Raw genomic sequence first — 17280 nt, 5'->3', positions numbered from 1 at the left:
GAGACCACACACAGCTTGGAGGATCAGCAACTTGTATTCTGTCTGGGTAGCATCCAACCTGATGGCATCAATTTCTATAACTTACAGTAATTTCTAACAACCCCTTTCCCTTCTCTCTTTTTCGATTCCAGACTCTGGCTCCCATCTTACGCCCCTCTCTTCTCCTCTCCTACCTATCACCTTCCTCTGGTGTTCCTCTTCCTTCCTTTTCTCCCATGATCACTCTCCTCTCCTATCAGATATCTTCTTCTTCATCCCGTTACATTTTCCACCTATCTCCTCCCAGCTTCTCACTTCATTTCCCCTCTCCCACCCACACATATGGGGCAAGGCCTCACCTATCATCATCTAGGTTGTACTCTTTCCCTCCCCCTTCCCCCAACCTTCATATTCTGACATCTTCCCCCTTCCTTTCCTATCCTGATGAAGGGTCTCAGCACAAGATGTTGACCGTTTATTCCCTTCCATTGACAACTGCCTGACCTGCTGAGTTCCTCCAACATTTTGCATGGGTTACGTGGGATTCTGGCTGGAAATATTGAGTAACACACGCACAATGCTGCAGGAATCCAGCAGGTCAGGCAGCATCTATGGAGAGGAATAAACAGTTGATAATTTTTCCCTCTGTAGAAACATAGAAACATAGAAAACCTACAGCATAATAATGTATTCCTATTACCTTCATATTCTTGCTTTTGTTCCCTTCCTTTCCAGTCCTGGTGAAGAGTCTCAGCCCGAAAACTCGACTATTTATTCTCCTCCATTGATGCTGCCTGTCTCTCTGAGTTTTTACAGCATTTTGCGTGCATTGCTTCTGCTGAACTAAGTTTTGATGGGTGAAGATTCTCCTTCAGATGCAAAGACCAAAACTGACTGGTATTTTTCTAACATAATATGAATGATCAATAACCTGTGGAACAAATTAAAGTTCAACGTTCAAAGTCCAAAGTAAATTTTATTATCAGGGTACATGTATGTCACCACCTGAGAATCATTTTCTTGTGGGCATACTAAGCAAATCTATAGAATAGTAACTATAACAGGGTCAATGAAAGATCAAGTAGAGTGCAGATGACAACCAAACTGTGCAGATTACAATATAAATAAGTAGCAATAAATACCCAAAATGTGAAATAAAAAGATAGAGTCCTTAAAGTGAGATCATTGGTTTTGGGAATATCTCATGGATGGGCAGGTGAGTGTAGTTATCCCATTTTGTTCAAGAGCCTGTTCTTGAACCTGATGGTGCGAGTCCTGAGGCACCTGTACTTTCTACCTGATGGCAGTGGTGAGAAAAGAGCATGGCCTGGGTGATGGGGATTTTTGATGACGAATGCTGCTTTCCTACGATAGAGTTTTGAGTATATGTGCTCAATATTAGGAGGGCTTTACCCGTGATGGGCTGCACTGTATCCATTACCTTTTGTATGATTTTCCGTTAAAAATCAATAGTGTTTCCATACACTCTCCACTACACATCTATAGAAGTTTGTCAATGTTTTTAATGTGGTGCCGAATCTCCACATTAACTAGCTTATGGGGATAAGCGGTGTGGAATTATTAACATTCAGAATAACTTGTAAGTGTAAAGGACAATGAAATAATTGTTACTCCGGATCTTTTGCAGCACAAAAAACTACAAGAAGATAAAAAACACAATAAATAAAAATATACAAGATAGATTATATACATGTCCATACAGTGATTCGAGGCACAGGAGTGTCTGTACATAAGGTGTCTCTGACAGGAAATGATTAAGTAGTGGTGGTGGGGAGTAGTGGGTGGAGTTGTCGTTCAGGTTGGGGGAAGTAATTGTTTTTGAATCTAGTGATTCTGATATTTCTCTGTCACATGCTGTATTTCTGATGTGAATAACAGTTGCTCCTTTTTAACAGTGAGAAATTATGAGCTCATTCAGGAATCTTACGAATTTTCTATTCTTTTAATAAATGAAATTCTTTACAGAGCAGCACAGTTATGTCTGGACTCGGTGAAGTTCATTGGAGTTTAGTCTTTGCCCATAAAGACATTTTTTTAATGCTGCGTCAGATCCAGGGTGACAATCATTTTGTTCTCTTCTACACTTGTCCACTGAACGAAGGACAATAAACAAACTTGAATTTTAAATACAAAGAAAAAAAATCAATTACAGTACTTTATTTATATGTATATAGCTAGGGTGCCTAAGACTTTTGCATTGTAGTGTAACAATTTTATTTGTTGTACTGTACTGCTGCCACAAGAAAAACAAAATTTCATGACATATGTGGGTGATGATAAACCTGATTCTGATGTGGGTCTTTCTTGTGGACTGAGAGTGGGAAGGGGGCAGGGAGAGGGGAGTCGTGGTTAGGAAAAGGGGAAGGGAGAGGGGAGGGAGTGGGAAGCACCAGAGAGAGATTCTGTAATGATCAATAAACAGATTGTTTGGAATCAAATGACCTTGCCTAGTGTCTCAAGGCTGCGTGTGCCTGCACCCACACCACCTCCCTGCCCCGGCACTTCTTCTCTGCCACCTGTTCCACATCCCTTCCTGGAGCACACCACGCTCACCAATCCCAATATCCCTTGCTCCCTTCAGATTTACAAACTCACTCACTGTCTCCACATTGATAAATACAGTTCTGTGCAAAAGTCTTTGGTGCCCTAGCTATAGATATGTGTATGCCTAACACTTTTGCACAGTACTCTGTGTCTTATGGCCTTATTTAGTGCCCCTGATAGGAGGTATGAAGAAAGTATAAGGTTTGTGGATGTTCAAGATATTCTTCAGAATTGCATCACCACAGGTTTCTGATAATCTTGCACAGCTGTGTAGCAATTAGCACAGTACTTTACAGTGCCAGTGATCAGCCGTCAGGGTTCAATTTCACCGCTCGTCGGCAGGAGTTTGTACGTTCTTCTTATGAGCACATGGATTTCTTCTGAGTGCTCTGGTTTCCTCCCACATTCCAAAGATGCACAGGTTAGGGTCAGAAAATTAAAATGTATAGCTCCTATTCAAATAATGCAATACCAATAAGCTTCCAGAATCATGCAGAGAACTGTAACCACTAGGTTCACTCTAAACAACGGCACGTACATATTGTGAGCACTAGGTAACATACTAAGCAGTTACATGTACGTAGTTAGTGAAATACAATACAAGCAGGCATATAATGTTAAACTACACAGAAAATAACAATTATACGGTCCAATCCAACATTTTCTCCAGCAAATCATTTTTGCTCCAGATTTCAGCATGTGCAGTCCCTTTTTTGCTGTTCAATGTGTACCATTACACTTGCCTTTCCAATTATTTGCTGCACCTTCACTTTTACCTTCCTGTGTCTCATGAAGTGTCACCTTAATTCACACTGAACCATTGCCGGCTGGCAGTGTAGTGTCATCACCACTGGACTACGAGGCAAATGGTCCCACGTTTGAATCCATCCGGTTCCTTGCATGCTGGGTTGAGCACTGAGCTAGCAACTCATAAAATACAGTCAAATGCTATGGAGACGGCAAAAATGCCGCCTGATGCACCACAAGGCGTGAAAAGGAACAACATTATACATAGTACTATTTATATTCCACAGAAATGACATCTGGAATTAACATTATAGCTGAATATTTTTCCAATCAGTACTTCTTGCAATGTTGACCCCAATCTTTGAAATACGTAATGGATCCAAATTTTAAATTTGTTCTGAATGACAGATGAGAAGATAACCTGAAGATCTATCTCCAATTTGCAATTAGCTAAAAACTAAGTAGTATTTTAGAAATTCCTCCTTATTACTTAATCCACTGATGACTGGCAAGAAACATCAGTAAACCATCCACCCACTCTCTTGTATTCTCACCCTCACTCCATCTGAATTGTAATTCTGATAATTCTACTTTTGATCTTCTCTGTGTTCCAGATGTTTGATTTACCAACACCAGCGGGGACATTGAATTTATTTTCCACTGCCAGATGTTGGGATTATGCATTTTCCTTCTTAGTTCATAGTATTAAGTGGCTACACATTAATCTGTGGAGAAACATGATGATCTTATTATCATTACGTGGACAATACTACAAATGGAATCTAACTCTATTACTTCTGTTCTTGGCCTCAAATAGAAGGGAAACTTAGGGGAAGGTGGGAGTTAATGAAACTGAAGACAGATTCTTTTAAACAGATAAAATAGGGCCAATTTTAATTTTCATTAATGATTCACTTATTATCGCCTTCAGCCTCTGAAATAAATTACACGCATTGAACATTTTATGAGGTACCTCCTGTGGCCACTGAGTGTGTGGTCTTCTGCTGCTGTAGCCCATCCATTTCAAGGTTCGACATATTGTGCATTGAGAGTTGTCTTTCTGCACACCACTGTTGTAATGTGTGGTTATTTAAGTTAATGTCGCCTTCCTGTCAGCTTGAACCAGTCTGGCCATTCTCCTCTGACCTCTCTCAAGGCATTTTTTTTCCCAAAGAACTGTCACATTTTGTTTTCTCGCACCATTCTCTGTGAACTCTAGAGACTGTTGTGTGTGAAAATCCCAGGAGATCAGCAGTTTCTGAAATACTCAAACCACCCTGTCTGGCACCAACAATCATTCCATGGTCAAAATCACTTATATCACATCTCTTCCAGCTGTTGTATTGCTCCTTGGCCTCAGATAAAAGGGAAAATTTAAGGGTATGTGCGAGCTAATGAAAGCAAAGAGAGATTCTTTCAAACAGATAAAATAGGACCAATTTTAATTTTCAGCACTTACTAACTTACTGCCTGTTATGCCATTGGTGTTTAGGGCAGTGATGTAGGTCTTCCATCCCTGGCAGTGTTCAGGGCTTCCTTCATCGTGCCAGTAGCTTCCTCTCAGTTTGCTGGCCATGCTAGTCCTTGGTTAAGACTCGGCAATACCATCACATTCAGATGTAGATGGGTTCTTCATCACTTTTCCGTAACTCTTTTGTTTTACCCGTCAGGGTTGAATCCATGAACCTTTAGAACCGGTGGACCACTCTTAGTCTGGCCTCTACCTCTTTGACCTATTTGACATGGGTGACCCTATCAAGAGCCAAAGCGTAAAGCCCTGATTCCAGCCAGCATAGCTCTCCGGGTCATTGAGGTATGCAAGCCTCCAAACCACAACAAGGTTGTGGTCTTCTCGGAGGTTAATTTTCATTAATGATTCACTAATTATACGCTTGAGATTCCAAATTAAATTAAGTTCTCTCGGGCAGTCCAGCAGATTGCTTGGATAGGTTTGTAGGCTCAAGGTGTGAGCCACTTGAAAGAACACAGAACATAACAGTGCAGTACCAGGCTTTCAACCAACAATGTTGTGCCAACTTAAGCTACTCCAAGGTCAATCTAACCCTGCCCTCCCACATAGACCTCCATCTGCATTTTTCTTTCATCCATATGCCTATCTAAGAGTCTCTTAAATTTCTGTTTATTTACTTATTGAGATACAGCACAGAATAGGCCCTTCCAGTCCTTCAAGCTGTGCTGCCCAGCAGTCCCGTGATTTAATCTTAGCCTAATTACAAGACAGTTTACAATGACCAATTAATCTACCAGCTGGTACGTCTCTGGACTGTGGGAGGAAACTGGAGCACCTGGAGGAAACATAAGCAGTCACCGAGAGAACGTACAAACTCCTTACAGGCAGCAGAGGGAATTGCTAACCACTACACTACAATTTGCACAGCAGCATTGCATTAAATGTCTCTAATGTATCTGCCTTTCCCACCAGCCCTGGCAATGCATTCTACACACTCATCATTCTCTGCGTAAAAACAAACTACCTCTGATATCCTCCCTATACTTTTCTCCAATCACCTTAAAATTGTGCCCTCTTGTATAAGCCATTTCTGCCATGGTAAAATGTCACTGATTGTCCACTCTATCTGTGCCTCTTATCACCTTACACAGCTCTATCAAGTCACCTCTTATCCTTCTTTGCTCCAAAAAGAAAAGCCCTAGCTCACTCAATCTTTCCTCATAAGATATGCTCTCAAATTTAGGCAGCATCCTGGTAAATCTCATCTACACCCTCTCTAAGGGTTCCACATCCTTCCTATAATGAGGGTTACTTTACCTTTGCTCTTCTAGACTCCTCTTGGCTCTTCTCACAGGCTACCTACCTATTCCCAGCTCACTGGAGCCTCAGAATATCCCTGGTGTAGGGATGATCCCAATCTCACCCATAATTAGCATCAGTAACTTAGCTGCCAAAGATGATGTTGGGCAGAAAATGAATTTAAAATTTCAGTCAGTGTTTCAGGATGAGACTTTTCATTTCTTTTGCATAGATGCTTCCTGACCTGCTGAGTTCTTCCAGCATTTTGTGTTTTGTTACACTGGATTTCCATCATCTGCAGGAAGGGGAAGTTGAGGGAACACACACCAGTCCTCATAGGGGGACCAGAAGTGGAGAGAGTGAGCAGTTTCAAGTTCCTGGGTGTCAACACCTCAGAGGATCTATCCTGGGCCCAACGTATCGACGCAGTTACAAAGGAAGCACGACAGCGGCTATATTTTATTTGATGTTTGAGGAGATTTAGTATGTCACCACACTTGCAAATTTCGACAAATGTACCATTGTTTGCATCACCATCTGCTGTGGAGGGGCCACTGCAAAGGATTGGAAAATCCATCATGGACACTAACATCGCCCCCTCCCCCACCCCCCCAGCATCCAGGACACCTTCAAAAGACAATGCCTTAAAAAAGTGACATCCATCATTAAGGACCCCCGTGACCCAGGACATGCCTTCTTCCCATTGCTACCATCATGAAGGAGGTACCAGAGCCTGAAGATACATACTCAACATTTCAGGAGCAGCTTCTTCCCCTCTATCATCAGTTTTCTCAATGGACAATGGAACAATTGGGGTCAAGTGAAGCCACGGCAGCAGGTGACAGATGGACATGTGAGCAGCTGGTGCAGATCACAAGTCCTGGTTATCTGACCACCGACACCAGGCAGACAATCTCTGAAGAGTATTGATAATGGCTGACGTCACCCATCTTGTAAAGACACTGCCCAGAAGAAAGCAATGACAAATCACCTCTGTGGAAAATCTGCCAAGAACAATTGTGGTCATGGTCATAGCAAGTTCTCACAGCCTGAGGGAAGATGCTGTTACTCAGCCTTGCAGTCTTTGTTCTTACACTGTGGTACATTCTGCCTAACGACAGGAGGCCAAAGGGGTTGCAGGGTGCATGGGAGGGGTCCTAGACAATGCAGACTTCTCCACAAATGAACTGCTTCTGGTGTGTGTCGTGGATGGGGGGATGGAGACCCTGATGATCCTCTCAGCGGTCCTCACAATCTGCTGCAAGGTCTTGTGGTCAGATACCTTGCAGTTCCCATACTAGATGGCGATACAGCTGGTCAGGACACTCTCAAAGAATCAGCGAGAATTGTGCTGGGCAGCCCTAAAGTGTCACCATGCTTCTGGTGCTAACATAACATGCTCACGACTTACTATCTCTAACCATACGTCTTTGTAATGCGGGAAGAAACCAGAGATTACAAGGAAACTCATGCAGTCACGGGCATCATTACAAGGCAGTGGTGGGGATTGAAACCCAGTTGGTGATCACAGGTGCTGTAACGCAATGTGCTACCTGCCATGCGACCATGCCATGTAAAAGGAAAGAACAACTCGAAGTAAGTAAATAAAAGGAAACTCACAACCCAAATTAGAGAAGCAACTGGGACGGCACCAAAAACTTCGACTTTACCCATGGAGGACAGACAAATGCTGAGTCCACCAGTTCACAAACAATGCACCCATCCACCCCGTCAAGTACTTTCTGCCCTCTCTGTGGTTGAGTCCCTGGTTCCCGCATCAGTCACCTCCAAACCCACAGAACCAAAGTGGACGTAAGTCCTCCTGGATCTCAAGGGACTGATTATGAAGGAGGAAAAAAAGGATTATTGGAACACATTTTGCCTAATTGGAAACACTTACTGGATGTCTATTAATTTCAACAGTATTTTTTCTTTGGAACTTTATAGAAAAATAAACAGAATACAATGGAATTGCTTCAATTTTTCCATCTGAACAGCTGGTTAGAATTGACAGGGGTCTTGCGAGAAAGAATTTACATTGTACTTGTTTTGTTTGGAAGTCACCACACACCCCAGTTTTTTCCGTGGGTTCCCCTTCAAAATTATGTGTCAGAAGAAATTCCTCAAAACAACAAGACATCTGACAATAATAGTCATCACTAAAAACCTGCTCTATAAAACCTCACAGCTCTGACCTCAGGAAATAATCCTTAAAGGGTCACTGTATGGTATGAGCAGGATTGTTCCAACTCAGTGAAGTCTTGCACGCTTTTGATGGCGGAGGTGCATGGGTGATGTTTTTCTGGTTTTTTTGTCCCATAGAGGACGGCTTCATATCTTTCCGCACTTATTCTATCTGTCATGCCCTTGCCCACTCATTCTCCCTCTAGATCCTTACATCCTTCTCCAGCATTACAAAACTATATCCGCTCAGCCGCCACTGGATTAAGTACCTCCTGTACCTAATAAAGTGGCGACTGAGTGGATGTTTGTGGTCTTAAGCTGCTACAGCCCATCTACTTCAAGATTCAACGTGTTGTGCATTCAGAGATGCTCCTCTGCACACCACCATTGTAACTCACCATTAGTTGAGTTATTGTCACCTTCCTGTTAGCTTGAACCACTCTGGCCATTCTCCTTTGACCTCTCACCAGCAAAGCATTTTCACCCACAGAACTGCCACTCATTGGATATGTTTTGTTTTTTGCACCATCCTCCATAAACTGTTGAGCATGAAAATTAGCAGTTTCTGAGATACTCAAACCACCCCATCTGGCACCAACAATCATTCCACAGTCAAAGTCACTTAGATTACATTTTCCCCAATTCTGATGTTTGATCTGAACAACAACTGGACCTCTTGATCATATCTGCATGCTTTTATGCACTGATTGTTGCCAAGTGATAGGCCGAATAGATACTTGCATTAATGAACAGGTGTACCTAATAAAGTGGCCACTGAGTGCAGATTCATGTTATCCCCATTAACTGATCACAAGTGTCATTTCATCATCAGTATTATTTACTATTGAATTCATAGTCAAAATATCATAGAGCTGTAGTACACAGAAACAGGATGTCTACCTACCTGAGCTAGTCCTGTGCTCATGAAAGTCCTACACTGATTCAAGAAAATAGCCAAAGAGAATTAGGGATGGACCATTAGTGCTGTCCCTGTCAGCAATGATAAAATCCCATAAATAATAAAGAAATTCTGCCTATAAACACAGGAGAAATGCATTTGGTCCATGAGTTTGAATCCTTTGTGTTACTTATTGTATGGGTGGAAAGAAGCAGGTGTATAAAGTCATAGAGTCATAGAGTTATCATCAGGGAAGCATGCACTCTTGTTCAATATATCCATGCTTAGGTGACAAGGCTAGTTCCATTTGCCTATGTTTGGCCCATATCATTCTTAATCTTTCCTGTCTATTTATGCGTCCAAAAGCACAGTATTTGCATTTTAGTGGCTGGGTGGAGATACATCTCTACCAAAGGGAGTGGAAGGCACTCATTTCCTCCACTAGCCTGCAGTTACCCTTGGGCAAGGTGTAGCCCCTGCTTAGCGCCTCCCCCCATCCCACTCCCACCACCCCCCACCGCCCCCTCCCCCGGAATCAGGGCCACACGAAGCCATGGGAGCAGGTGGTGGATGGTCATATAAGCAGTTGCTGCATCTCACAAGTCCTGGTTATCTGACCACTGACGCCAGGCAGACAATCTCTGATGAGTATCGATAATGGCTGGGCTCACCTGTCTTGCAAAGGCACTGCCCAGAAGAAGGTAATAGCAATCCACGTCTGTAGGAAAATTTGTCAAGAACAATCATGGTCAAGAGACCATGAACGTCCAAGTCATAAGACATGGCACACAATGATGATGAATTGCATTCACCTCTACCACTTCCTCTGGCAGCTTGTTCCATGTACCCACAACCCACTCTATAAAAACATGCAATTCAGATCCCCTTCAAATCTATCTCCTTACACCTTAAAGCTATGTCCTCTAGTTTTACATTCCCTTACCTGGGGAGAAAAAGACCATGAACATTCAATTTTATCTATGTTCCTCCTTTACTCCAAGGAAAACAGCCCCAACCTATACAGTCTCTCCCTATAACTCAAGCCCTCCAGTCCCACTAAGTGCTAGCACAATGCTTTACAGCATCAGCAATTGGAGTTCAATTCCCACTAAACTCTGTATGGAGTTTGTACATTCTCCCTGTGACCATGTGGGTTTTGGCAGGGTACCCCGGTTTTCTGCCACATTCCAAAGATGTATCGATTAATAAGGGTTAGTAAGTTGTGAACATAATCTATATTGGTTCTGGAAGCGCATCCTCAGACTGTGTTGGTCACTGACACAAACGACTCATTTCACTGTATGTTTTGATGCACATGTGACAAATAAAGCTAATCTTTCACCTTTCCTTTAGAAACTTTTCTGCAATCTTTCTAGCAAAATGACAGCCTTGTATAAACATTCATGGGGTAGGAATTTTTGCCAAAAATCAATTTTGAGCGCTCTGTTACAATTGACTTCACTCGGATGCCCTTGAAGTCGGAAAAAACACTGTTAAAGCACACAAAATGTTCACACAAAAAAAACAACAAACTTCATTAATGACCCATTGAAATGTGCACACAATTCATTAATATGAAATTCATCAGTATCAGCATTATTTTTTTATTTTTAGAGATGCAGCATAAAAACAGGCCCAACAGGCTGACGTGACCAATTATACCCACTTCAGCAATTAACCTACCAACCTGTACATCTTCTGGAATGTTGGAAGAAGTGTGAGTACCTGAAGGAAACCACACGGTCACAGGGAGAACGTAGAAGTTCCTGACAGACAGCGGTGGGAATTGAATCTCAGTCGCTGGTTTACACTAACTGCTCCACTATCATGCCACCCTCATAGCAGCTTGGAAATTCACACATCTGATTTTCCAGGCCCAAGAGGGAAAAACTACTGTATATTCTTCCCATCAATATACACTCAGTGACCATTTTATTACATAATTCCTGTACCTGGTAAGTGGCTACTAAGTGTATGTTTGCAGCCTTCTGCTGCTGTAGCCCATCCACTTCAAGGTTTGATGTGTCTTGTGTTCAGAGATGTTCTTCTGCATGCCACCATTGTAATGCATGGTTATTTGTGTTACTGTTGTCTTCCTGTCAACTTGAACCAGTCTGACCATTCTCATCTGCCCTCTCTCATTAACAAGGCATTTTCACCCACAGAACTGCCACCCACTGGATGCTTTATGTTTTTCACACCATTGTCTCTAAACTCTAAGAGACTGTTTTTGTAAAGCTTCCAGGCGATCAGCAGTTTCTAAGATACTCAAACCACCCTGTCTGGCACCAAATGGTCAAGGACACTTAGATCACATTTTTCCCCATCGGGATGCTGCCTTCAGATCTGGAGACAAAACAACTCTCAGGTCGGCAAGAGCCACACTCTCACGTGCCACCAGGAGTTGAAAGCGTGTGTACGCACAGGAAATCCGCAGGCACCTTTGTGACATCTGGGACACGCAGTGCACATGACATGGTATAGAAATAATAACTGATTACAAGCCCACCTTGCATAATATCCATCCTCCTCCCTCTGCACTAATCAAAATGGCACAGCAGCTTCAACACTTTCTGAGGAGATTGGGTCATACAAGGCTCCCTGCCCCCATTCTGGCAACTTCCTACAGGAGCACGATCAGGAGTGTTCTGTCTGGCTGCATCATGGTGTGGTACTAGGCTGCAAGGCATCAAATCACAAGACCCTATAAAGGACAGTAAGAAATGCTTTGGGGCCTTTCCCGCCTTAATTTGAGCCATTTACTGGGAGGGTTGTAGATGAAGGGTCTAAAGCATTATTGAGGATCCCTACCACTCATCCCACAATCTCCTTGACCCATTACCATCAGGAAGGAGGTACAGAAGCATCAGGTGTAGAACTGCCAGACTGGGTTACAGCTTCTTCCTTCAGGCTCTGAAACTAATGAATACCCTGCCACTACCAAGGTCTAGTCATTACGAATTAGGATAGCGAACTGTTTACTAGTTACCTGTGTTGTACTTTACCACATGCATTTTTAATTATATTTTATTAACTTATTTATAGTATAATATTTTGGTTTATTGCTGTGTGTGATGTATGTATTGTGGGTGCACCCTGGTCTGGAGGAACATTGTTTTGTTTGTTGTGTATGTGTATATGTGTGTGTGTATATATATATATATATATATATATACACACACACATACAGTCCAGATGACAATAAACTTGAACTTGAACTTGACTTACTGATGTTTGGTTCAGAAAAACAACTGAACCTCTTGACCCTGTCTGCATGCTTTCCTGCATTAAGTTGCTGCCACATGATTGGTTGATTAGATATTTGCATTAACAGACAGGTGTAAACATAGGGTTCATAAAGTAAGTGTATTTCACCGATCAATTTAGCAAGAGGAGAATGGTGGGGTTTTGGACTAGTGCATCTAGCAGGAGGCCAAACATCAGAGCGAAGGTCCAAAGAGAATTGAGGCGAAGGTCCAAATGAAATAGAACTACAAAGACATGAAAGTGATAGACGTGGTTTAGCTGGTGAGAAAGGTTAACCACAATTTGCTCTGTGACCAATCTTCTCTTCAACACAACACTTGACAATGGTTACAACAATATTGGCAAAGAGATGGAGCTGGGAAGAACAGCAAGTGTAATTAAGGCTAATGCATAATCCAGGCTCACAGATTCAGTGTTGGGATGTATCTCATTGTTAGAGGTGCATTGAAACAATTTAAATATAGATTCGTAGAGTCGTAGAGAACTATAGCACAGAAACAGGCCTTTCAGTCTATCTACTCCATGCCGAACCATTTAAGCTAGATAATCCCATCATCCTGCACCTGGACTGTAGCCCTCCTTACCCCTGCTACCCAATTACCTATCCAAACTTCTTTTAAATGTTGAAATCAAAATCACATCCACCACTTTCACTGGTAGCTAGTTCCACATTCTCACCATTCTCTGAGTGAAGAAGTTGTCCCTCATGTTCCCCTTAAACACTTCACCTTTCAGCCTTAACCCATGACCTCTAGTTGTAGTTTCACCCAACGTCAGTGGAAAAAGCGTGCTTGAATTTACCTTGTCTACACCCTTCATAATTTTGCATACCTCTATCAAATCTCCCCTCAATCTTTTACGTTCCAAGGAATAAAGTTCTAACCTAGTTCCAGCTAAACCAGATCTAACTCAAGTCCTACCGACGACATCCTTGTAAAATTTCTCCATGCTCTTTCAATCTTGTTTGCATCTTTTAAGTATGTAGGTGACCAAAACTGCACACAGTACTCCAATTTAGGCCTCATCGACGTCTTGCACAATTTCAACATAACATCCCAACTCCAGGATGTTGAGTTCCCTTCACAAGTGCATCCTCATCCACTGAGTTCTGCCAGCAGTACATATTTTCCTTCAGATTCCAACATCTCAGAATCAAAATCAGGTTCATCATCATTGTTTTACAGGGTGCTTTGCGGCAGCGGTACAATGCCAACACATAAAATTACCATAAATTACAAAAAAATTAGTAGTGCCAAAAAAAAGGAATAGTGAGGTAGTGTTCATGGGTTTCATGTACTGTTCAGAAACCTGATGGAGGGAAAGAAGCTGTTTCTTAATCATGGACTGTGGGTCTTCAGGCTCGAGTATCACCTCCCTGATGGTAGTAATGAGGAGAGGACATGTCTCAGATGGTGACAGTCCTTAGTGATGGATGGATGGTGTAATCTTGATGCCTCTTGAAGATGTCCTTGATGGTGGGGCGGGTTGTATCTGTAATGTTGCTGTCAGAGACTATTATGTCTCTGTTTGACTAATGTTCCTCATCAGTCATTAATACAAGAATAATCTGCTCATTCAATAATTCACTTCTCACTATGAGAACACCTAAACCTCTAGATATCTCCAATTTTTTTCTGTGTGAGAACGTCTAAGTATCTAGAAATCTTTCTCCTCTAAATGGAAGTGCTGTTCATAGTGAGGTTATTCTAAACCATTAATTACTAATCTCAAGATATCCAAAGAACCAGTCAAATGCAAAGATTTTGGTTTAACGCATCTTTTGATCTGGAGCTTATACTGTTAAACAGTCCTCGGAGAACACGTAGTTACTCCTAGATGATGCTGGCTGACTGTATGGAAAACCAAAGTGGTAATCATTATGATTGGGCCTGGAAATATGGCCCTTTCAATTTGATCCAGCTTTCAAGTAAACAGCAAAAGCTAATGGGGAAAGGAGCAGTCAGATGTAATTGTCTTGTCAGTTTTGTAAATGGTCTGGAAAGACATTTTCCTATTTTTCTCCCTTTTCTTGAGGACAACTGCACAGAACTAAGAGACTTTTTTTTTCAAAATTTCCCAAAACAGATCAGCTTAGTACTATTTTTTGTATCACAATCCTAATGCAATTCATAAACAAGAGAAAACTTGCAGATGCTGGAAATCCAAGCAACACACACAAAACACTGGAGTAATCAGCAGATCAGGCAGCATCTATGGCAAAGAGTAAACAGTCAACGTTTTGGGCCGAAACCCTTCATCAGGATTGGAGGATCAGCTCTGGTGAAGGGTCTCAGCCAGAAATGTTGACTATACTCCTTCCCATAGATGCTGCCTAGCCTGATGAGCTCCTCCAGCATTTTGTGTGTGTTGCCTTAATACGATTCATCATCTATTCATACAAAGAACTGCTTCAGTCACATTTGGTCGAGTGAATGAGGAGTAATAAAGTGAAATAGCAATGTCATCAGAATGCATGCAATAATATATTTGATATTATTGATTCATTTATTTATTTATGTATTGAGATACAGTGCAGATTAAGCCCTTCCAGCCCTTTGACAGCAAAATAGCAAGCCATGAGGGGTCAAAAATAAGAGAGAACAGAAACTAACCACAGCAGACAACAAGGTAAACTTTAGGCAGGGAGAGTGAATACTAGGAACAACTGGTTGAGGCTGTCTGGTTTGATGAGTGAACAAAAATTGTGGATGAGAACTGGGGTTAAATAGGTTGCAGGTGATGAGTCTGGAAGCTGGGGGAGACTTGGAGGTGCCTGCATGGGCAGAGTGGGAAGTGTCAGCAGGAGCAGGCACAGGAAAAGCTCCTTCGGTTCATAGTGTCTGTGTCAAACATGATAGCAAATTGAACTAATTCCCCCCTAAAACCCTCTTAAATGACATATCATGTCTGTTTCCACCACCATCCCTGATAGCCCATTCAAGGCATCCTCCACAGTGTGTGTAAAGAAAAACTTGCCCGCCCAACACATCTTTAAACCTTTCCCCCTTTCACCTTAAAGCTACGCCATCTAGTTCTAGATCACTTTGTTGTGTTCCTCAGGGTTTCCAGCATCTGCAAAATCCTATGTGTTTCAGATTCTGCAGATGCTGGAAATCCAGACCAACACTCACAAAATGCTGCAACTCAGCGGGTCAGGCAGCATCCTGTGTTTTTGTGGACACACTGAAAATCCTGCTTGTATCTTTGCTCCATCTGCAAAGAGCAGAATTTTAATTCCAATCCCCATTTCCATCCAGACATGTCAGTCTATGGCAAAGGTTCCCAACCTGAGGTCCTTGGGCCCTTTGCTTAATAGTATTGGTCCATGGCATAAAAAAAGATTGGGAATCTCTGGTCCATGATCTCCTGTACTGTCGTGATGAGGCCACACTCAAGTTGGAGGAGCAACACCTTATATTCCACCTGGGCAGCCTCCAACCTAATGGCACGAACATCAATTTCTCCAACTTCTGGTATTTTCCCCCCGACCCTTTCCTCTTCTTCCATTCCCCAGTCTGGCTACCCTTTACCTCTTCTCACCAGTCTATTTGCAGAATCTCTTGTGTTTATATGTGATAATGCAATGGTTATTTTACCAAGAAATCTCATGGTATAAAAATTTGCATTATAGCAGAACAGAGTGCAGTTACCTTCAAAGCACAGATCTAAACAGGTTTTTGTGATCACAATCATGTCATAACCAATGTGTCTGCATATTATTCCCTAAATCTATCAATCGCATTATAATCAATAACAAACATGTGTTAGAGCAGAGCAGATGGCCTCGCATTGTTATCACATATACGCCAGCACATACAAGAGAGAACTCAGTGCCTGTGTAGCTTTGGTGGACAGGCTGGACTCAGCATCAGCCAGAGAAAGACAGAGGCCATGAAGCTCAATGTAGAGTCTCCTCCTCCCATCTAGGTAGGAGGAGCATCATTCGTCAGGATGGCGGGACCAAGGATGACTCCACTGCACACTTAGCAAAGCTGGAAAAGTCTTCAGATCAATGAGCAACTCATGGGGATCAACCAAGTACAATGTCTACACCAAGGTGAAGCTGTACCAGAGCTGTGTTCTGTCCACGTTATTGTACAAGTTAGAACGTTGGCACATGATAGAGAACGACCTTGCTAAGCTGTCATCATTCCACACCATGAGCCTCCGGAAGATCCGCTGTATTTTCTAGCCCAGAAAGATCTCCAACCACACCCTACTCCTTCAGTGTCACCAAGAGGTCATGGCCACAATCATCATGAGGAAATGTCGGAGATGGATGGAGTACATGATAAGAAGAGAGGCCAACTCCATCATCAAGATAGCGCTTCCTTGGACCCCTGAAGGGCAGAGGAAATGTGAAAGACCAAAGGCAACTTGGCGCTGGACCATAGAGGCAGAAATGAGGACTCTGAACCACACATGGGGCACAATAGATATGATGACCAAGAACTGACAGAGATAGGGGACCTTCATTGCTACTGTAAACTCCAGCGGCGTAACAGGCAGTAAGTTAGAGCAGAACTAGCTGTATTTAGTCAAGCTTTCTTCTTGTTAACAGGTTGACAAGAACAAACAATGAACAATCACAAAGAAAAAAGCCATTTCATTCATTCCAGCTTAGCTACAACTGCTTCCGACCGTCAGCAAAAATAACTGAATCACTTCTTATGCCAAAAACAAGAAGCTGACTTCATTCAGGTCCTTAAAGCCTTTTTCTCTTTTAAATAAATTGGGAGCTTAGTTGTAAATGAGGCTACTTAGAAACTGGGAGAAATTCCTATGCAACATTTCCAAAAAAAAAAATCAGGATTTTAGAATTGTGATATTAGTCTCGATACCATTTCCTAAAATGGAAATGCTTCAGCAC

Source organism: Mobula hypostoma, chromosome X2, assembly GCF_963921235.1.
Source record: "Mobula hypostoma chromosome X2, sMobHyp1.1, whole genome shotgun sequence".
Classification (NCBI taxonomy): Eukaryota; Metazoa; Chordata; class Chondrichthyes; order Myliobatiformes; family Myliobatidae; genus Mobula; species Mobula hypostoma.
This window is presented reverse-complemented; position numbering follows the sequence as displayed.